Raw genomic sequence first — 24094 nt, forward strand, 5'->3', positions numbered from 1 at the left:
TAGCTTATGGTCAGACCTGACCAATGAGGGGGTGACCATAGGTGTGGAGCATTGATTTCATAACTGTGTACTAGTGACTTTGTCTTCCTCGGGATTCATTTGGGTATACCAGTAGTACAGATTTGTATGGACTGGTCCCTCATTTGCATGGGTACATCACTTTTCTGGACATTGTGATGCATTTGCAGTATTTCAAGGTCAGTGAGGACTTTTTTTAATTGTAGATCCCTATAATCCACTTCAAAAGAAGTCTAAGTGCATTCCTTTCAATTTTGATTCTAAGATTTGTATTTTTATTCATGAATAATAATTTCAAAACAATCACCTGATCCTGGGTGAAATTCCTGGTTAAGAGTACAAATGACCTTGTTTAATTTGGGAGGTCTGACAGTTTATAGACATGGGAGCAACAAGCACTTAGAGTAAAATAAAAAGATCTCTCTGCTTCACAGATCCAAGGTCCATGATTCAAACTTTATCTTCAGTCAATGTCTATTTAGAGTTTGTATGTTCTCCCTGTATCTAAGAGGGTCTTCTTTGTGTACACTGGTTTCCTCTACATCCCCAAAACATGTTAGCTGACTGGCTGCTTTAATGTGTCCATATATGTATACCCTTGCCCTTCTGGCCCAGGTCATAGCTGAAAACAGTCTAGGATGATGAGTTTACTAACCTGGCTAGCAAACATATTTGAAAGAAAAAAAAATTAAACACACACACACACACATATATATATATATATATATATATATATATATATATATATATATATATATATATATATATATATATATATATATGTGTGTGTATATATATAGTCTCTTATATGTCTTCAAACTGTTAGGTTTAGAAGTATTAATATGAACTAAACTGATAACTGTGATGATATAGAATTAAAAAAAAAAAAAATACTATGCTAAAGTTTTTCCTGCAAGGACTTACATGAGAAGGACATGACATTTAGGGTGGGTTACCGGATTAATTCTAATCCTGTGTGTTTTGAAGATCATATAAACATATTACTGGTTTAAAATGTATGTTAGTTTAATTGACCAATAATGCATTATTCTTTGCCAGGATGGCATCTATCTTAAAAGCTGAAACATTCATGATGACCAGCATAACTTGATGAATGACTTCTGTTTCTTCTTCATGATAGAACTGTTACATGAAAGATACCTTCATGATTACTTAAATAAGAATATGCTACAAACAATACCTCTATATAGACTATATAAATGTTGGACTCTGATTCTGTGATTATAAAGAAAATCTAAGTCAAATCTATGGTTTTGTAAAACATCCTTAAGCACCTCCTAAACTGGGAAAAAATTAAAGCCTTCAGCTGTGTGTCTAAATAGCATTCAAGATGGTACAGTTAGGGGAGTGGCATAGTTAACAATGCCTTTAAATCATTCCTGAATGAATTGCAAGATGTTAGGACTGAGATCTTGACCAAATTAATTAGTATGCAAGTCAAAATCCAGCAGTTACAAAAGGAGCAGGAAAGTCCAAGTGCAGTGAGACTATAATCAAAAGCTGGAGACTATGAAATGAGTGCTGATATAAATCCTACACGAATGCCAAGTGTTTGCAAAGAAAATTGAAGAAATGGAATATTGCAAAAGAATATACCAATCAGGACTATTTGGGATTTCAGAAGACATGGAAGAGAGGGAGATAATGTGATCCTTGGTGCAATTCTAAAGACAGACTCCTGAGATGCAAAAGTTGTAGAGTTTTGTCCCAGAGACAAGAAGGAATTAGGGCATGTCTAGGAGACTCCACCCTCTTATACATCAGCCTACAGAGATTTCCCTTTGCTCTCTCCACTTGGGGAACTCTTTTTCTGAGTTTACACCTGCTGTTTGGGAAGACTATCCCATCTGAAACTCACATCCTCTCCTCTATTGATCATAGGAAATTACTTGGCTAACGGCCACAGGGACCTTACAAGAAGAGTCAAGTTCAATTCATGTTCCCAAGGGTGTCTGGTTCAAGTAGACCCTAAAATCAGCACCTATTTCCCCTGTCCAAGAGGGACATAGGTGGAACACCTGTGGTGAATTTCTGGTTACCCATCCGATCGTCCAAATTACGCTTAAATAGGTGCAACAAGGGGCTTGTTCCAAAGGTGGGGCAACCTCTGAGACAAATATGTCTCTCCAGTAAGTTCTGTTGATGTAACATACCAGGTTAAGGTCCTTTGAGCTAGTGACCAGTGTGCCATTTGACTTGCGAATGTGCAGCATTTCCATTAAAGCTGGGTCAGAGATTGCTCTGTATGCAAGGCACAGGTCACCTTTGAGCAGTCTGTACAACACAGAGTAAAGTGATGGATTTCAGTCTGTCTGTCTAAGACAGATCTTGAAGACCCTGAATTTTCTTTGTAAAGAACCTTTGTGGTCTTTCCAATTGCTGCAGGTGTTTGGAAAGGAACATACCTAACGGAGTATTGTACTCTATTGTTTGCCTGATGAGGAAATAGTACAGGAAGATTATAACCTCTTTTTTTCTGTCGGCAGTGCCCTTACTTATGGGATGAGCAATATAAAGTGCCCTTCTTACCACTGTGGACACATGCTGATCGAAGTTAAGGTTGCTGTCAACCTGTTTGCCCAGATCTCTCACCACTAACTGTGTGCTTAGGTACTGCCATTGACTTGGTAGTTTGCAGGAACATCACCCTTGCTGAAGGGGATGATGATGCATTTTTTGCATTAAGTTTAAGACCATGACTTTGGCACTAGTTGTTAGTCTGCATAAAGCCTTCTTGCAGGATGTTGACATTACTAGGGGTTTCAGTAATCGCTCCCAGTCTGCAGTCATCAGCAAACTTGTTCAGCCACAGTCCTTTAGTTTTAGCCTTTTCTTCTGAGAAGTAGATTCCAAACAGTAGGGGTCCCAGAACTGATTCCTGTGGAACACCATTGGTTACGGGTCTACTGAAGGAGGTGGAGTACCCTATTTTGATCATATGAGTTCTATCAGTGATCCAGTTTGCAATCCACCTGACAATATATGGGTTGATACCCAGCTGGGTGAGTTTATTATTGAAGTCTGAGTTGGGGACTATGTCAAAGGCCTTGGCTAATTTTAGGTAGGCAGTATGCACAGCTTTGCCCTCGTGTAGGGCTTTGGTGACTGTCTTAAAGAAGTCCACCAAGTTTAACAGGTATGATCTCCCCTTGACAAAGCCAAACTGGGTGGGGTCAAGCATTTGGAGATTTCCTATATCTTTGTTAATAAGGTCCATAATGATTCGTTCCATGGCCTTGCAGATAAGGCTGGTCAGGCTAATAGGTCTATAGTTCCCAGGGTCCGTGGATGTGCAAAGGGATGACAGCAGCTGTTTTCCATTCTGTTGGGAAGAAGCCAGTGCTTAGGCTGTGATTGAAAAGCATGCTCAATGGTGATGCTAATTCCTGTTTTAACCCATGTAGAACACTGCTCAGGATGTAGTCTGGTCCCATAGAGGCTGTGTTTTTGGCCTTGGAGAGGGCATTTAAGACCTGCTCCTTGAAGATACTAGGTGAGGGACAGGTGTTAGGGATGCTTTGGGGTATATGTGGCGGGGACAGGGTAGTGAAATTTTCACTGGACCTGCCAGCCAGCAGGTTTGCTATATCCACAGGTTCTACATATGTTGTACCATAAAGTATGAGTTCAGCATAAATGTGGGCGTTACTTTTGAGGTTATGGATGTAACTAAAGAAAGCCTTGTGGTTATCCTTAGTTAGGGAAGCTAATTTGGATTCGTAGTTAGCTTTGTAGGATTTCAATAAGAGTCTTATTTGTTTGTTTAAGTTGAGGAGGGAGTGTTTCCAGTTTTGAGACCGTTCCTTCCTACTCTTAGACAACAATTTCTTTCTCCTACTGTATAGCCTGTTAATGGCAGTTGTCCACCATGCAAGTTTGTTTTTCCTTGAAGATCTTGCTTTGGTTCTCTTAGGTATGGTAGAGTCAATACAATTGTACAGGTGCTTGTATAAAGCATTGGTGTATAACTCAGCATAGGTGTCTGTTCCATCAGTGGGGTGAGCGGCTATGAAGCTATTTATACTGTCACATTAGAGGTTGTAATTGGCCTTGGAGAAATTTTTTAGTCTAGTCATTGTAAGAGAGTCTTGTATTATATTTACTTCTAAAGAGACTGATTTATGGTCAGATCTCACCAGGGATGGCCACACACTGGGGGTGGTGCAGCAGTGCTCCATGTTGTTGAGCACTAGGTCCAGGATGTTTGAGCCCCTTGTGGGTGGGTCAACTAGCTGGTCCAAGGAATTGGAGTTAACAAAGTCCAGGAACCTTTGGGCAAGTGAGTTAGAATATGTATAACTTACCCAGTCTATGGACGGGTAATTAAAGTCACCCAAAATCAGGGTGTTTGGTTGTATCTTGGTTGACTCAAGTAGATCCAAATAGGCTGAGTGGATGTCCTGATTCATGAAGGGGGGTCCTATAGCTGGCAATGACCTGAAGAAGAGTCCCTACAGTCAGTTGCACCTGAAGTAATTCAAGGGAATCATGCTGTTTAACCAATCTATAGGTATATTTATCTTGAATGAGGAATGAGTCACTACCTCCTTTAGTTCTCATGCCTTCAGTTTGTAGTCTGAATGTGTGGAAGGAAATGTAACCTAGTATAGCTGGGGTGCTCTCCACAGCCTTAAACCAGTTGTCAATGACTGCACAAATGTCAGCATCTTCCAGGGTGAGGACTGCTTCCAGTGTGTGGACTTTCTGGTTTAGACTCCTAGCATTTAGCAGCATAACCTTGAGGGTGTTTTTAGAGGATATTTTTACACTGGGAATTTTGGTCTTGTGACATTGTCTAAAAAAGGCACTATGGAGATGGCAATAGCCTTAGGCAGTAACCGAAATCCCAGGGATGACAGATGAAGACCATCTCTGGAAAAGCACTGAGGTCTGTTGACCATGTCATCCCAGTCTGACAGATACTGGATCCTCTTTGAATGACACCAGAAACTCTGCCAATTGTTGAAGCCAGTCATTTTTTGTTTGTATTGAGGTATCATCCTAAGTGAAGGTAAAATGCTGCTTAAGGCTAGGGACATAACTTCCTGAGACACATAATCAGAGAGCTCAGCCATGTCTCTCTTCATATAGTCCAGTGTGGTACATCTCAAGTCATTAAAATCAGCATGGACTATGATGGAGTCATAACAGTGCCTGTTGTTGAGAGACTTGAGTGTGTGCGATGTGGCAGATACTGGCACCTGACAGACAGCTGACAGTGACCTTTTCCTTATCTAACCTGACGAGAGAGACATCTGTGTGCCTCACAATTGAGTCGCCTATGACTCAGATGTTTGTTTTTGTGTCATGCCTTAGGGGCTTAACTGGTGAGACATTGGTGTGTGACATATTATGTGAACTTTGTTCTGCAGGGGATGTATTATGTGATGCGTGCTTGTGTTTGGGAAGTCTATGATGTTTAGGTAAGCCTCTTGTAAGGACCTCAGTATATGTAGGTTTATGAATTTGTCTGGACTAAAAGTGGATTGTCAGTGTACATGAGGCAATTGCTACATTGCCTCAGGATGCCCATGTCAACCAAGCTGGCTGAAGAAACTGTGGGAAATTGTCCATCCATAATGCTAGATAAGTTGATGTGGTCTGTAAGCATGCAGAGGACATGAAGGACCAGGGAAAGTAGAGGACAGGAGAAGTGGACAAAAAATACGAAGTGCTAGTGGGTAGGATCTGTGTTGTTATCTCAGGAGCTTTGCTGAATGTATCACCTGTCAGTGAGGAACAATCACAGGAACTCACCTATGGAGCACCAGCGGAGTACTAAAGGAAAATCTGCAGGCAAAAGTGTTTGTGTCTATAACCACTTATGGTGCCCACCACTGTGAGGCACTGCATGATGTGCAAATGCGGTGCTATGTAGCAAATGAGCACAAACTGATCTAAACAAATTAACCAATAAAAAAGCTCAAAACTGAGCCCTGTTCCAGCAACCTTCAATCAGATGAGTTCTAACTGCACACTTCTACCACTAGGGTGCAGGGGAACCCGCTCCAACAAAAGATGGCCTGGTTTAGTGCTCAGCTTATACAAACAGAACAAGATTCTGCAAGTCTGAATCTAATCTGTGCTACAGCAAAGAAAGTGCAACAATTTCAGAAAAAAGCAGTGACATGGTAAAACTGCAGTTCAAAAGTGCAATATGCAGTGAAAAATTCTACTTAAGTTTTGCAGAGATAAGCAGATGGCTTGGATTCGCTTATGTATGACAGCAAATTGATTTAAACAAATTAACCAATAAAAAAGCTCAAAACTGAGAATGCTTTCAGAACCTAATTTGTTGCCAACCTGTCAACCTCAATGTAATGTAAATATTACTCACAAGTCGCCACCTAAGCAACTTTTGATATAAGCTGAGATTGCCAACTTTCAATGCTGTCTAACAAATGGCTATACACATTCATTAAAGTCTAAATTTGTGCTTAGGTTTTCAGCATTTTATTTCTTTCTTATTGTTATAACACTTTCAGTCTTATGTCCCAAGTTAGAGCTGAAAAAAAGTTATTTTGAGCAGTATAGTCCTGAATAAAATATAAAATAAATTAGCAAATTAATAGGGTCATTGATTATATTAAACTTCATAACCTTTCAATACTATTTAACAAATGGCTATAAACATTCATTAAAGTCTAAATTTGTGCTTGGGTTTTCAGCGTTGTATTTCTCTCTTATTGTTATAACACTTTCAGTCTTATGTCCCAGTTAGAGCTGAAAAAAGTTATTTTGAGCAGTATAGTCACCTGAGTAAAATATAAAATAAATTAGTAAATTAATAGGGTCATTGGTTATATTAAACTTCATAACCTCCATGAGAGCAACAGATATCCTACATTTCTTTGCCCACACATAGACAAAGCTATGCTCATTGCCCTGATTTCACTTTCAACATAAAATGCCATAATCTCACCTTCTACACTTATAATTACATTTCTATCCTTCTCACCATCTCTATCTGCATTCTTTAGTCTTCACTCAATGTATCTAAATTACTCTATCTTTCTTGCTTTACCCACCTTCATTGCAGCTTCATGTTTTTTTCTACTTAGCCCCCCCCCCCCACTACCATCTTATGTTTCTGAGTTAATTTTACATCATGTAAAAATGAAGTTGGGATGCTTAGATAATGTTTGCTTTTATTAATTGTAATTTTAATGCATATAATGTTATACACCTATGTTTTCTTCTTGTCCCCCCCCCTTCCTATCTGAAATTGGCTTGGCCCAGTAGAGTTAATCCAGTTAGCAAAATACAAATAAAATTAAATTGATAAAACATTTGTTGCTTAGTGAAAAAAGGAAGTTCCCAGACAAAGCTGGAGAAAAAAAAAGTGCTTGCTGTGGCACAGTAAAATATAGTAATGAGCATATTATGTGTTCAAGACACGAATGCCAAGAAATTCACGTCAAGAAGGAATCTCAAGAGGTGAATCTTGACATCCATGTCAAGAACACATAATATGTAATTACAATCAGAGATCCAGTGATAATTCTTTATAATGTATGGAGACTTATATTTTCCATATACTACTAGCTAGTCAAAAAATAAGACTAAAAAATGCAGTGTCATGTCGGCTTTGAAAGTTGGTAAAGCAGTGGGGAAGTGGCTAACATCTTACATATTCCTTGTATAAAGGGAAGCAGTTGTTAGCAAAGTACCCGGTGTACTTTATCAGAAAGCAGGCTGAAACAGAAGTTGAAATAAAGTTGTTTTATGTTCTACTGATGCTGTTTTCTGGTCAGTGCTGTCTGCTTTTGGTGCAGACCCAAACTTAACAAAATGTAGGGGGTGCTTACCAATTCTTAAACACCCATCTAACCAGTGTTAAAGTTGGGTGTTGCACTACAGCAGTGCTGATCAGGATATAAGAAATTGGGGTGCTCCATGCACTACAAAATTATTTACCAATACTGACTTTTCCTTAAGGTGTCTTGGATGTAAGAATTTTTTTTTTTACCCAAGTTAAGCATGCTCCAAAATAATGCTAGCCCATTGTATCTGACATAGCTAAAGAACATTTCAGTGAAGAATCCGTGTTACCAAAATTCCAACGAGGCAAGGCTAGGTTTGGTGAAAAGTAAATAATAAAATGAGCGGATGGAGTAAAGGAGATGCATTATGAAATTCAGTAGCATTAAAGAACTTGGGTGAAAGATGCTTAGGTAATAGTACCATAGAAAGGAAAGAAAATAATGTAGACAATAGTTTTAGATGACATTAGATATTTTTGTGATATTTACAAAAGAAAGAGAATAAGGCAAAAAGTACTAGCTGAAGTACAGTGAAATTGCAAGATATAATATACTAAAGAACAACTGTACCATTCTGTGTAGTTAAACTCATCTCAAAGTTGTTTTTTTTTCTTGCTTGAGTCTAATACACGGAAACCTTTTGCTAACTTTAAATTTCTGCATTTCTTTTTTTTTTCTTCTTCCACAGATAATTATGGTTTATCTATTTTTTCACATTGAGCTCTCACATTTCTGTTTCTGTGGTTTTCAGTATTAGTCACTGCCCAAAATTTTACATCCTGTAAGTAGGTCTTGTTAAACAGCTGATAAGCAAAGCAGATATGCAGCTTTTGTAAACCACTTTTCAACACCAAGATGTTGGAGACATCTTTATAAGAATAGCATAGATAAATGTATTTATTTATTTATTTATTTTATTTGTTTTTTGTTGTTTACTGGCATAGTCCAACTGGGCTTTGCAAAACCCTTTTATAGCTAAGGCCCTGGGAGTAAAGCTCCAACATCAGATAAATAGCAGTATTATAACAGTATACAACATCAGTTTAACAGTTGTACAGGATTTGCAAGTACATAAGTACAAAGAGACTTTGAACGTGTAAACAATTATAGTAAAGAATATACTGTATTTGTAGCACATCTTCAAAGAGACGTTGATCTATTTACACAGCTAGTTTAGATGTAACATGACATTCTTCTCGTTTGTGATAAATATACAGTGGACAATATGCTATGTATTTTTGTTTAAATTGTATATACAGAGAGGAAAATTATGAATTTAGTGTAATGTATGAAAACTTACTTTAATAAGTTATTGTTTAGAAGAAAGACAAAAAGTAAGGAAAATGGTAGATAGCGATGATTGCTAGAAATAAATCAGTTAGGAAACGGGTAATATGGATAAAGTGTGAGGTAGCAGTGAGTGATTGTTAAAAGGCACAAATGGATGAAGTAGGAGGTAGTAGTTAGGGATTAAGTGAAGCTGCAAGGTGGACCAGTTAAAAGGGATCAACAGTATAAAAACTACCTGGAAATTGCTCTTATTTTTGGTCAGTGAAATGTTGTTCTTATCCTTATGATTGTAAAATAAAACATACAAGGAACAGACAGTGCTGAATACCTGAAGTTGCTTAATGCTACATTACAAGATCTATAAAGTGTCAACTCTCGAGTCACAGATGACAGAGTAAAACTGTTAGAAACTTACCAGGCAGGTCTGATACTTGATCAGGACAATGTGGGTGATGTCATGAAAACTTGTTAGGAATTATAACTTTGAATAGGATACATAACAATGGCCTACACTTTGGTCTCATTGTGTAAATAAAGCTTCACATGTATAATGAAAGGTATTTTAGCATCTTACATTTAGCACAAACTGCAGTAAGTCAGGCAAAAAAAATGATAGTATTTCAAAGACAGTCTAAAAGCCACCGATTCATATCAGTGATAGTTCAGAAACAAACCATCTGATTTATCTTTAACACCTTTATTGAATTGTCACTTAAGACATAGGCAAACATACATTTATATAAAAATAAGCCAGATTAACATGTTTTCAGTTACATACATTATACATCACATATGTTCTTTTGCATAACTATTACCAGTCTAATATTGCATAAATTGCTCACTTCCTGATTTCCCTTAAAACCTTACTCCTCCTCCAGATCATTATTCTGCATGTATGGTTCATACAATTTTCATTTACTGCTATGTAATTTGCTTCTACCCTTTTCTAAAGATCCCACTTCCAGTGCTTTTATCTCTTTTACAGTATTCAATATTTCAAATACAGTTGGTTTAGACTTAGAGTTCTATTTTCTAGTAATTGCTTTTTTTTGACAGCCACCAGAGTTAAACGTAAGGCTTTACTATGTTTAGGCAATCTAAACCACGTGTCCCAGCTCAAAACAATACTTTCCTTTGTTACACCCATTTGCTCACCCAATATTTCTGCAGACTACTTTGTAAGGAATCTTTCAATTGGGCAAACTCATTACATTCCCAAAACATATGTTCCCAGTTATCATTTTCTTCCCTATCACACCTCCAAAATTTGCTGTCCACCGGAGAAAAAGTTCTTTGGAGTCTGCATGGAGTATAAACATACCAATGCAATCACTTCCAAGTAGAAATCCTAAATCTCCCAGACCTTGTTACTTACTTGAGAGCCATGTATATGTCCTCAGACTCCTCACATTGTTCCTTTGTAAATTGTTTATCCAGTTTATTTTTGCCAATCTTTTCCAACCTTTTCTGACTGATTCCTATAGTTATCATGCAATATTTTATATGCCCTACTATTTTTCCCTTTCTTTAACAGCAGCTTCTGTTTTAGCTTCAACTAAAACCTCTACCAGAGCAGGTATTTCACTTAGGATCCCACTAACCCGTTCTCTTTACCTATACTCTGATATCAATCCCTGGTAGGGAAGGCAGTCTCTAGCCTGCAGTCCAAACGTCTTCTGGCTTCTTCCCATTCCATTACCTTTCCATCTCTAGTTATTTGCTACCCATACCTTGGGTCCTTTGCCAGTTTTCTCCAGTAAACTGTAGCCCCCTCTTGCCTATTCTTTGTAACCCTAATGGCAGCCATCCCTATCAGTAAAATATCCTTTCCCAATTCTTGTACTGGCTTGGTTCTCAGAGCACTTTCTACTACTTTATGAATATAATATTCTGTATGATTGTTGTTATTCTCCTTAGGGATCTGCATTCAAAATCCTACCCTCTTCTTATGTCTTGAATATCCCCCATGCTTTATCATCACTTTCCACTTTGAATTATAGCTTTTTGCTTGTGTTAGCTTTTTGCTTGTGTTATGTATATGACCCTTAACTGTGTAGATCTAAAACATCCCTTCAAATTAGGTAATCCTAAACCACCTTGTTCATTTGGAAGGATAAACTTATTCCACTTGACTCTTGCCCTCTTCCCCTCCCAGATAAGATCATTCATCTCTTTGTTAATTTTTATCCACAACTTTTCCTCTGGTTGATAAAAAGCCTGACATATATACAAAACTAAAGGGACTAAAACATTTCACTGCTTGTATCTTGCTATCGATATCCATAAGCAAGAGCTTCCAGTTTCTTGGTTTTTGTATTATCTTTTGTTAAGTCTCTTCCTACATAACCTTAGCTGCTATAACAAAAGCTTTTTTTTAATCCATACCCTAAAATACATCATTTTATTGTTTTCCCATAAATGCTGACCCACTTTAATTCTTGCCTCATATCCCTAATACATCCTCCTGATTAACCTTATTGTATCAGGGAATGCAAATGCTTCCATTGCCCAAATCATAAAAATCCCAGGTTACTCTGTCAAATGCTTTCTCTGCATCAAGACCAACAACAACAGAGGTATTTTCTTACATTCTGCTTCCCTCTGGATCGTTATTTTCTATTAATGTTGTCAAAGGTTTGCCTTCCCTCCACAAAACCACTCTGATCCATATCTATTCAGTTTGGTAACACCTTTGACATTCTTTTAGCTACTATAGACATAAATACTTTATAATCAAAGTTTAAAATTGAGATTGGCCTATGTAAAGCTGGGTCTGATCGGTCTTTACCATCTTTAGGTATTACAGCCACTACAGCTTTCTTCCAGAATACTGGTTCTTCCTCTCCTTTAAAATAGTGTTAAACAAGACCTTCCAGATCTTTATCACATTCTTTCCTCCTAGTTTCCAAGCATCCACATGAATACCATCTGTTCCAGACTTTCCTGCAGATTGATTATATGTCACCATTTTTATCTCATCTCCTATCTTTACTGTTAATTGTTCAGCCTCATCTACCACCAAACTTGGCATACTTAAGTCTTCCATAAATGTTTCCATGTGTACTCTTTCTTGATTTCCACATTTCTCTGCTTTATAAAAATGTTCATAATATTTCCAGAATATCTCTAATACCTCTATCAGATCTCTAGTTATTTTTCTTGTTATAGGCTCCCTAGGTTTGGTAACAACCCTTTCCGTTTTCTGTTGCCTAAGTCATGAAAAGTGTTTGTGCTCTGGAGTTACTATAAAAAAAAAATCTGCTTAACAGCAATCTTTCTAAACTCATGCATATTATCTAGCTACTCTCTTATTTTTTTCTTTAGCACTCTGCAGTTGTGCTTCTTGTTCTGTGAGATTCCCCTTATTCTGTAGTGCTTTAACTTTGTCAGCATCTCTACATACTTCCTATTACTTCTTAACCATATTTCTTTTTTCTTTTATTTGTAACCTATTTTTAAACTCCACTGTCATTTTATCCCATTTGCTAGCTATAACTCAAATAATTTCTACTACCCATTCCTTAAATTCCTCTCTTTTTAACTGATAGGTGGGAAAATGTCAGTGCTTCATTTTTACTTCATTATCCTTCATTTTTATCTTAGTTTTTATTGATGCATGATCTGAAATAGTTATTGGATGCGTCAAAGCTTTCAATTACATGCACATGTTCCAGTGAAATACAATTTCTGTCTAGTCTAGCCCAATTACTGTACCTTGGGGAATAATATGTAAATTCTCTCCGAGTTCCTACTACTGAATCCATATCACCAAATATTTTTCATAAATTTCTTCAGAAATCTACCCTCTTTTTGTTATATTTCCCCTTCTAGGTCCTGCAAACACATCCTCACTGTTGCAAACCAAGTTCCAGTCCCCACCTATAAGTAACATTCCCTGCTGAAAGCAGATTATTTTTTCCTAAGTTATCTTAAGATGTATAACAGCAGTATTACATGGAATATAAATACATGCTAGTGTAATCTCCTCCCATGCCAGTAGCCCCTTACTGCCACAGATCTAGCATTATCTTTTCCCCTCTGCAATCAGTATTGGTGTGCCTCTAACAATTAGTACAATTACTCAGCTTTTCCTTTGTCCCTGATATTCTGCAGAATATCCATCGTGAAATCCTTTCTTTATCAAATTCACATGCTCGTTTCTTTCAAAATGTGTTTTCTGCAGTATTGGTATCTAAACTCTGCATTTCTTAATATAATTCAATACTCTTGTCTTTTTGTCTATATATGAGGCAGTTTATGCTCCAAAATAATATGGATAATATAGCCATTATGATAAATTGTTATTATTCCCACCTATTACACATGACAGATTTTTAAATGTCTTTTTCCAGCTTTTGTGTTACATGCACCCATTAATGTTTGGCAGGTTAATCTTTTATAAGTTGTTTCTTGTCATCTTCATTTGAACCTGTGCCACATTTTTCAAGAATTTTTGTTTTAACGAAAACCCTCAAACAAAAAACAAACACAGCCCTAGAAGACCCCATGACCTATTAACTTAAAACAAACACATAAAACTATGTACATCCTCAAATAATGAAGTTCAACCCTTCTGGTATGAACAATTGTCCTAAATTGACAGTGGCTCCCCCAGGCATTATCTAAGCTAAAATTAAGGTTATCCATGCTAAAGTGTATGGTACAGCCTGTAGTCCCACTTATGATAATTGCTGTCTTTTCTTTTTTATCTCTATTCCCCATCTGGATATGAAAACAGCTTGTATGCTTTCAGAAAATGTTAATCTTTAGCCTTAAGAAAAAGTGAACTGGCTATCTTTAAATAAATCTAAATTACACACTGTTCCAGCAAATGCACTAAAATATTTAGACTGCCCAGGAAGCTGCTATCTCTTATTCACTTCCAATAATTTCACAGTTTATTTCTTACTCAGCTGCTTGCCCTTGTACCTTTTAAAGGACCACTATGAGAAATACATTTAAAAAACTCTTGTTTTTTATCTTTTCTTGAATTTCTACACATTGCTAACCTGCATTCATAAAGTAGTAGCTACTATTAATTTTCTTGTGTTTGTAACCCTCACTGTCCTTCTGGGGGCAGACATACTAATCAGAGCTTGCTTTCTTCTAAAGCTAAATCTACCCCATACAGCACTGTGATGGCACAGTTGTTGAGATTATAACCGTGGCTGGACTATCACAACTCAGTTCCATTCAATTAGAATGGAAGAACAGAGAAGCAGTGCTAATTCTGAGAGGCCGTAGTACTAGCATCCCTTAATGTTCTGCAGTGCCTCTTACAAATGTTTTTCTTATTGATGTGTTACACATTCTATGAAAAAAGCATCCAGAAATATCAACTCATTGCTGAGATAACAGGCTTTTTGGGGAGATACTGCTTCTGCGTGCTTCAGTCTCTTCTCAAGTTATTCCTGTCATTTCCCTTCCCTCGGTAAGCCACAGTGTCGTATTTTCTGCACTGTGAGGTTTAGTTAATTAGTCACCTATGCATTACAATAGACATCGGACAGAACTGTCTGCCTGGTGTGCCACTAAAAGTGTTCCCTCATCTCTCTTCTTATTGATGTCATCTGAATAGCACTTTCACAGTAAGTAATGTTACCAAATGCTTGTATCAGTCCTTAACACCCAGGAGTCTAAGTATTACAGAAACTGTGCTCAGCTCTGTTTATTAGTATTTATATTGGCTACTCACAGCTGTTGATATGTCTGCAAGTAAATGCTGTTATCAACCACCAAGTAATAGTCTTATTTGAGACAGATCATTATATAATAATGCAGTTGTCAATCTTCTTACCTCTCAGGCCAATGAAATTGCCATCTACATTTCCTTACTGTTGCTTTAGTATGCAGTCAGTGAAATTTCCATTGCACAATTTCTGATGTTACTTAATGTATTTCTCTGTAAGCACACTATAATGCATATTATTATCACTGCCCGTAGCAACGTGCGTACTTTTCTGTCCAAATTAATATCAATACTACTTTCCAGTCTACACTGCTACATCCTTTTCTATTCACTCCCACCCAAGAACACAGGCACAGGGACACTTACCTGATTCCTATGTGTTTTCCAGCTAATATCAGCAGTGTGTTTTTACTGCTATAGATGTGTGTAGTTACAGCTTAACAACTGAATTGGCCACTGAGTCAGACTTACAAATAGTAACAAACCAAAATTTGAAAATTACTCTGATTGGGAGAATTATGAACACTTTGAAATAATCATAATATTCATTGAGGAAGAAAAGTTAATATAACTGCAACAACATCCACTGAAACTGTTGTAGGTGATCTGCAAATTGTTTAAAAATAACTATGGTATAAAACACAAAGCTTACGACAGTCACTTATTTTTTATTTTTCAAGGAACTGTCAAAAGTTTGGGGTAGGAATGAATAGAAAAGGATGTAGCAGTGTAGACTGGAAAGTAGTATTGACATTAACTCAGACAGAAAAGTATGTACTTTGCTAGGGGCATTGATAGTATACATCATATTGAGCTTACAGAGAAATGCATTGAGTAACATCAGAAAATGTGCATACTAAAGCAACAGTAAGCTAAAGGAGAAGGTAACATCAGTGGCCTGTCTGAGAGATAAGATTGACAACTGCATTATTATATGATAATTTGTCTGAAATAAGACTTATTACTTGGTGGATGATAAGCGCATTCGATTGCAAGCATATCAACAGCTGTGAGTAGCCAGTATAAATTCTAATAAATTCTATTAAACAGCACAGCACAGCTTCTGGAATACTTAGACTCCTGCATGTCAAGGATTGATATAAGCATTTTTGGAACATTACTTACTGTGAAAGTGCTATTCAGATGACATGAATAAGAGAGATGAGGGAATACTTTTACTGGCACACCATATAGACAGTTCTGTCTGATGACTATTGTAATGCATAGGTGACTAATTAACTAAACCTTGCAGGGCAGGCAATGTGATACTGTGGCTTACTGAAGGAAAGCTGTTATCTCAGCAATGAGTTGATATTGCCATGGCGAACGTACCCTCATGCTACAAGGACACTATCATCATCCACTACCTAAGAAAACCACTCCCTCCAGCCCTAACAACTACAGACCAGTCGCTCTGACTTCCACTTTTATGAAATGTTTTGACCAGTTGATCAAAAAGCATCTTTCATCATGACTACTTCCTAATTTTGACCCTCTGCAGTTTGCATACACAGCTAACTGACTCATGTCTGATGCCATATCACTTAGAGCATTAGAGGTCAAAGACAACTATGTGAGAATGCTGTCCATAGACTTCAGCTCTGCATTTAATATGGTGCTACCAATGCAGCTGATAGAAAAACTGGCACATTTAGGAATCAGTAAACATGTCTGTAACTGGATAATGGACTTCCTGATTGAGAGACCACAGAGGGTGTGTTCGGGTAAGAAAACATCAAAGTGCATCACGATTAACACTGGGGTTCCACAGGGATGTGTTCTCAGCCCAATGTTATTCACCATCCTGACCCACAACTGCTACGCTAAGCACAAGTCCAACCATATCATCAAGTTTCCTGATGACACCACAGTTGTGGGGCTCATCACAAAGGAGGATGAAAGGGCGTTCAGAGAAGAGGTGGCATCTCTGATCAGTTGGTGCGAGAGGAACAACCTTGACCTGAATGTAACCAAGACCAAAGAGATTATCATCGACTTCAGGAAAATGAGAACAAACCACCCAGTGCTCAGGATCAATGGTGAGAGTGTGGAGAGGGTTATGAATATGAACTTCCTGGGTGTACACATATGGGAGGATTTCTCATGGTTGGGAAACTCCATCTTCCTCCTCATTTTCTGTCCACCCTCTATAGAGATGCAATAGACAGCATTCTAACCTGTAACTTCATAGTGTGGTTCAGATGTTGCACAGTTACAGAAAGGAAGGTGCAATAAAGAGTGGTGAGGGTTGCACAGAAGATAACAGGTTCCAGTTTTCCATCAATACAACATCTTTATTTTGCAAGAAGCATCCAAAAGGCCACCAAAATAATACAGGACACTACACATCCTGAGCATGGACAGTTTAAGCATCTAGCATCAGGCAGGAGATATCGCAGCATCCATTGTAAGTCTACAAGATTCAATAACAGTTTCTACCCTACTTGTCCCTATTAGACTTCTGAACTCAGGCAGTAGTCTCAGGGGTCTGGACACATAATAACTCAGTTTTTATCTATTAGTGCAATATATACTTACATATAATTCAAGTAAGTGTAATATTTATTTATTACATCCATAGTCAGTATGGCTGGGGTGCCTTCTGTGTGGAGTCTGCATGTCCTCCCTGTGGTCACGTAGGTTTCCTCTGGGTGCTCTGGTTTCCTCCCACATGCTGTAGGCACGCTGTAGGTGGATTGGACACTCTAAATTGGCCCTGTGTGAGTGCGTGCGTGCATGTGCCTTCTGTGGAAGGTTGGGCGCCGGGTTAGCAACTTGACACCGTAAAACTCCACTGCCAATCATGAGCAGACAGGTGATCCGCTCTGGCAACCCCTAACCGGGAAAAAGTCGAAAGAAGAAGAAGAAGTGCAATATTAGACAAGTAACAGACACTGTTCAATCTGTAGTGTCTTTTGTATTACTTTAAATAGGGTAGTTAATTTAGCTCAGGGGAGGGTATTCTTTTTGCATATGAGTGTTGGTAAATGTCTCTGCTCTTTCTTGCGTGTATTGGGAGTAGTATTGTATTTGTCAGTTATGTTTATTCCTCTACTTGTATGTGTTGTTTCACTTTCCTTTGTAATTTCAAGAATTGAGCTGATGCAAGAAATGTCATTTAGGCTACACGTGTGTAGTTCTAAATGACAATAAAGTTTACTTTGACTTTGATATTCCTGGATGCTTTTTCATAGAATGTGTAACACTTCAGTAGAGCAAACATTTGTAAGAGGCACTGCAGAACAGTAAGTGATACTGATATCACGGCCTCTCAAAATTAGCACTGCCTCTCTGTTCTGCCTTTCTAAGTGAATGGAACTGAGATGTGACAGTCCAGCCATGGTCATTGTAATTTCAACAACTGTGCCATCACAGTGGACTATGGGAAGACTTACCTTTAGAAGAAAGCAAACTCTGATCAGGATGTCTGCCCCAGAAGGACACCGAGGGTTGCAAACACAAGAAAATTAGTGACTACTACTTCCTGATGAATACAAGTTAGCATTGTGTAGGAATTCAACAAAGATAAAAAACAAGCGTTTTTTTTTTCCCATAGTGGTCCTTTAATTTTACATTTCTCTCAGCAAACAATATTTAGAACCCTCAAGATTTATTGCCTGCACCTGTAATCAGCTTGTCTCCATAAAAACATAAAAACAGAATGTACAACTGCCTTTGGCTGGAGACTTCTCAACTCAAACTGATTATGTATTTACTAAAGGAAAGAGAACGCATTCACTGTGTTTTCTTATTTTTCAAACCCACATGCTTACACAAAAAGCTTGTTTTTAGATTAAACCAAGGACATTAATCCAGATATTCACCTAGGCAAATGTAAGATAAAACATCTCAACTCTACAAAGGTTACAATGAGTGCATTTTTATACCCACCTCCCACCCCAACAGCCCAAGATTACAGCATACTAACTTAAACATGCTTTTGTCCAGCATTTCTTCTCTCTTTACTTTGTAATACCTACATTTCTTAACTCAAAAAAGTACTTGTTTACTTTAGTATCTTTGTCACATACAGTAATCACTGAAAAGACTCACTATCACCCCCTCATTTTATATATCCCTGAGTACATGCTACACAAATCTGCTTTACTATATAACCTGCAATTTATATAATGAAATGTTTTATACAAATATTGTTAAGAACAAAAATTGTTTTACTTACAGTTATTTTTGTTTTCTTTCATGAAGTGGCTATGTCTTTCAGTCCACCCACAAGTTTAATAAAATCAATAAAAGTTCAGTCTTTCTCAGCCACATTTTCTTGTAAAGCCATATTTTACAAATGTGATTAATACTTTACAATTTCACATTTATTCACTAGTTTCAGTAATGCTGGTCTTCTTCCTTTTCATTTCCATCTCCAAACACCAGGCTCAGTTCAATCCAAAGTACTCCCCAATTCTTCTAGTCAACTTTTGTGCTTTGTTCTGTCTCTGAAGAATTTTCCTTTGGAACATTGGAAAATATTTCACTGACACAATCTATCTATGAGCTTTATTGTCAGAAGAATGAGAGGCAGAGTTCTATTCCGTTTGATGGCTCACTTCTTTGTTGGACAACGTTTGAAACCATCTGATTTATCTTGTCCAGGCTATGTTATGTTAAGAAGACTTAGAATACCTTGAGGGGAACAGAAAAATAAACTGAAAAATAAAATTGTGTCAGTATGTCAGGACATTTCTAGTATAACCAAACTTAAAGTGATGCAGAAGATTTAATATTACTACACAGAGAAGATAAAGATGTGAGAAAAACATGTTTTCTTTTTTGTTAAGTTTCTGGATAGAAATATATTTTACCTGTGTACTGACAATGCAGAAGGGTTTGCTCTACATTAGAATGTAGCGGAAAGTAAGAGCTAGGCAAATGCTTCTAGAAGGATGGTCCAGAGTGAAGACACAGAAAAAGTTGGGGACATGACTTTTGTATATCTGTGAGGAAAAGAAAATGAGTTGTATTCCTTAATGGATCCTGGGGGGAAGAGGGAATATGAGGTGTGCTGCAACAGAAAACATGAACAAGCAAATGTTGTGAATCAGCGAGTGTGGTCTGATATTACTTTTTCTGTTTAATTTAGTATACCTGTGCTGAATGTGGAAAATAAAATGATCTTTGGTAAACTGTGTACAAAATATTGTGGTCTGGAGAGGACACAGGCTAATGTAAGTTAGTAAGAATAAAATCAGTGGTGGTGGTTGGACAACTAACTTGGGTGACTGAAGAAGTTGATTAACTGTGACAAATAAAATAGTCACTGTTGTAGCTAAATGGAGAGAGAAGAAAATATGATCTGCATTAAGAAATTAAGTTGCATCCATTGAGTATGGAAAACGCTCACCAAACATAAATGAAAGATTGTTGAATATTGTGATGGAACACAGTAAGATTAGTAAGATAAAGTGAAGGAGTAATGCATATGCATTGGAGGTTAGCATGGGATAGGTGATGTGTACAAAGTGAATGTATGATTGTAAAAGCTTGAAGCTACATGTAAAGAAGTAAATACAGTCACTATAGTCACTTGAATGTTGGAGTCAGTGTAACCAGTGAAATATGGGCATAAAGAGATAAGAATACTAGAAAATGTTTCTGAGGCTATAACAACCCCTTTAGAAAAGAGAAACCTATTTAACTGCAAACTGGGTCTGGTGAACTGTATAAGGGATCAAGTTCAGAACAAGGAAAATATGACACCATGAAGGGAAGGGATGGTGAAGAGGTTAAAATAAACAAAAGACAAATGCAGCTTGCTTAAGTTGTGATGAATATTGTACGTTTGGGAGAGGAGAGATTGTGAATGGCAACATGGAAGCAGTAGTTTAAATGGGTGAAATACTTATGAACAACATGTACAATATGGCATAATGGCAAAACTGGGTAAATAAGGCTTATTACAACATTTGAAAATTTATTGTCAAATAATTGCACAGTGCAGCATACTAGGAGATGAGAGAAGGACTGGTTAGATGGCAGGAAAGTAAAAAATAAAGAGTAACCCCAGTTAAGGAATGGTAGAAGAGAGAAAAGGTAATCACAGATAGAGGTGGAAGATACGAAGTGGAAAGAGGAACATTTCAGAGAAGACAATTAACAGAATATTAAGCAGCAGATAAGAAGTGTGAAGTAGAAAAGCTTGGAATAAGATAAAGACCGGGGTTATAAAGGTAAAGCGTACTAGGGGAGGAGCAGATGAACTGAAGTAACCTCAAGTCTAGGATAGTGACAACTAGTAACAGTTCTTTAGGACATAGGTCAGGTGAAATACCAGAGACATGGATTTGAGCTTTTTAAGGCTGCACAGTGTTGAAGGCAGCTGGTGAACATTTTCAGAGTCTAACTTGTATTAAGGCAAAGAAAGACTTATCAAGAATGGAACAATAAGTGTTATTTAAGAGTTTACACATAAAAGTCTCCATGAAGAGCATTTGAACATAAGGATGCCTCGCAAGCTTTTGATGCAGGCTACAGTGGTGTATGCTTAGCAGTAATCCAATGTTTTATTAACAAATTAGGATGACCAAAATAATAAAAAGATGTATGTAAGGAAAATCAGTAAATTAAGTGTTTCAATGTAAGCATGTGAAATAAAAACTGAAAAGTCAAAAGACTGTTAACTGTAATGCAATATGAAAGCAAAGCATATAAAATGCATATTTAACTGTAATACGTAACCAAATAAAAACCTAAAAACCTACAGAAATAAAATAAAGGGTTAATTATTAGTAAAGTATGCTTAGGAAAAACTTTAAAGTGTCAGTTTTGTTATGAAGGGTTTGAAGGTAGAAGACAAGGACAAGGACTAGGACCTGAAGTAAGGCAAAATAAAATCAGTGGTGGGGTGGGCAAGAAGACTTAGAATTATTAGTAAGAAAGGGAACTAGGGCTGTTTTGAGCCAGTGCAGGTGCTTCAGTGCTAGGCAGTGGTGTCAATGGTTTAAGTTGGATGCAAACTTAGCTATTTTATTGTACCAAACCTATAGCTTATTTTTTAAGATGGAGTAAAGGTTAGTCAGGATGGGTGCTGTGTAGATCAGTGACAGGAAAAGATAAGATGTTGCTAAAGATTTCCTAGATTAGTCAGTGAGAAATGATTTGTATCTGTAGAGGAAGCCCAACTTTTAGTGAGTTTCCTTGAAGGTTTGAGTGATGTGTTGATCATATTTTAAGTTATCAATTAAGACACCAAGAAGCTTTGTGTTGGAAATGGTTTCAGTTGAAGTATTATTTGCTGACGTTATGATAAAGGGGTGTTTGTGTGCTGACAGAGATTTGGATAAAAGTAGCATTTATTTCTCTTTTTTTAGCATACCCCCTCTGGAACTTCTTCAGTTAAATGGGACTCTTCCTTCTCATCTCCGAGTATCAACTTAACAGTCAGTCAGTCAATTGAAGTTTTTGCTTTTCTTCTATGGACCACAGCTAAGAAGAACAACTGCATACCTTGAATATCAGCTCATATATATGGACTTTGCCTATAAGTCATTTGCAACTTAAAGGTAGAGTGAACACAATCAATCTCAGTTAGTACTTAGAAGTCATTCTCATTCAATATAATATGAGAAACAGCTAGCCAGTACCATTGTTCTAATGCTATTTCTCCATTCAAACAATATTATTTTAGGTTTTTGTACAAGTGCATACTTATTTATATATTTAATTTTAATTTCTTTAAGTAAAGTAGTTATGACATTTCAGAAGACTCTGGATGGCTGCATATTGATGTATATAAATGTTGTGGCATAAACCTGAGAAGTTATAAGAGCTGATTATCTGACATTTGAAGGGAGGGACTGCTTTGATTTATCTCAATTAAAATACAGTGTTAAGAGTTGGCTCACTTTTAAGACTGTACGGTAATTTGGAATGTTGGTGTGCCACACTTGTCTGTCTTGTGGTACTGAGTTATTGCAGAAACAGGTAGGAGTTGTGGCACTGAAAGGTAATGTCCTACCCTGGACATGATTGTGTATGAATATAAAGTAGTTTTGGCCAAGTTACAGCTGCTGTTAATAAATTAACACCAGAAAGCACTGTGTTGAAAGCAAGAGGTATAAAATCCTGTGAAGCCAGGGGTTATAGTTTTGCTTTACAATGGTGCATGGTGGAGTTTTGCTGTACAGTGGTAGATGGTGGAGGCTGTATAGACAAAGGGACTACTAAACAGACAAAATCAACTATGTTTATTTGCCATGTGCTATTAAGGCTAATCACCCCAACAAACACACCACACTTATTATTTTTATGGATGGTAACATTATTATTTTATTATTGAGGACATAGGTAGCCTTATCAGAAAGGGACCTAACCATAAGTATTCATTAGGCCCTGTAGTTCAGGAATATCAAGTGTCAGTGAGTTTATAAAGAGGGTGAAGAAAAGGAGCCTAATACTGAACCTTGTGTAATTCTTCTGGTAAAGAGCACGGAAGGGGAATAAGTAGAGTTAATGATAACTCAGAACGTCCTGCCTGTCAAGTAACTGTTGATCCATAAAGTAGCAATGTGGTTAAAAAAAACAAGTGTTGGTAATTATAGTAGCAGGATGCCATGATTAAATAACAAAAAATACTCTACTGAAATTTACAAAAACAGCTTAACTAAGGTTTCCCAAATCCATGCTTGTATAAATGGAAGTGCTGAGTGAAAGCATGGCCAGACTGGAAGGTATGCCATATGTTCCAAAAATTCCAAAATTGGTAAGATGTTTTTTAACTGGTTGTAAATGACAGATATAGTAATCTGGGAAGGTGAAAAAAATGGAAATGTTTTTGATAGTCATTTATGGAGACTAAATAGCCTTGTTTGAGGGGGGGGGTATTATAGTGGTGACGTTTGATGAGAGAGAAAAGTGAAAAATTAAAGGACAAGTATGTGATAAGCACAACTATTCCTTATCCCAAAATGTATTTTTCTCCTTACAAAAGTATTTCTATTTTAAAAGTTATAAAATCAAATGAATGGTTTAGTACACAGTCTTGCTTAAATCATTGCTGCTTCAAAGTGAAGAAAAACTACTATTAACATGATTTGTGAGTCCCATTTGAGTGGGAAGCTTAGATAAGAAAAATAGGAAATGACACTTCAGAATGATACTGTCTGTGAATGAGGGAGGACTTCCTGCAGCTAAGAAACTCTTAGGCTGTTATTCAGACACAAGCTGTGGCTGATTCTGACCTGGTGCTTCTCAACTGTCTCCTAAGTGCTAGGTCCAGTGTTCTGAAGTGGGCTTCTCAATTAGAGGACCAAAAAAATGGTCCTCTGCATCTGCTTGCTATATTTGTAGAAAGCAGTTTCCA

The sequence above is a fragment of the Protopterus annectens genome, chromosome 2.part2, assembly GCF_019279795.1.
Source record: "Protopterus annectens isolate FY-2018-M chromosome 2.part2, PAN1.0, whole genome shotgun sequence".
Taxonomy (NCBI): Eukaryota; Metazoa; Chordata; order Ceratodontiformes; family Protopteridae; genus Protopterus; species Protopterus annectens.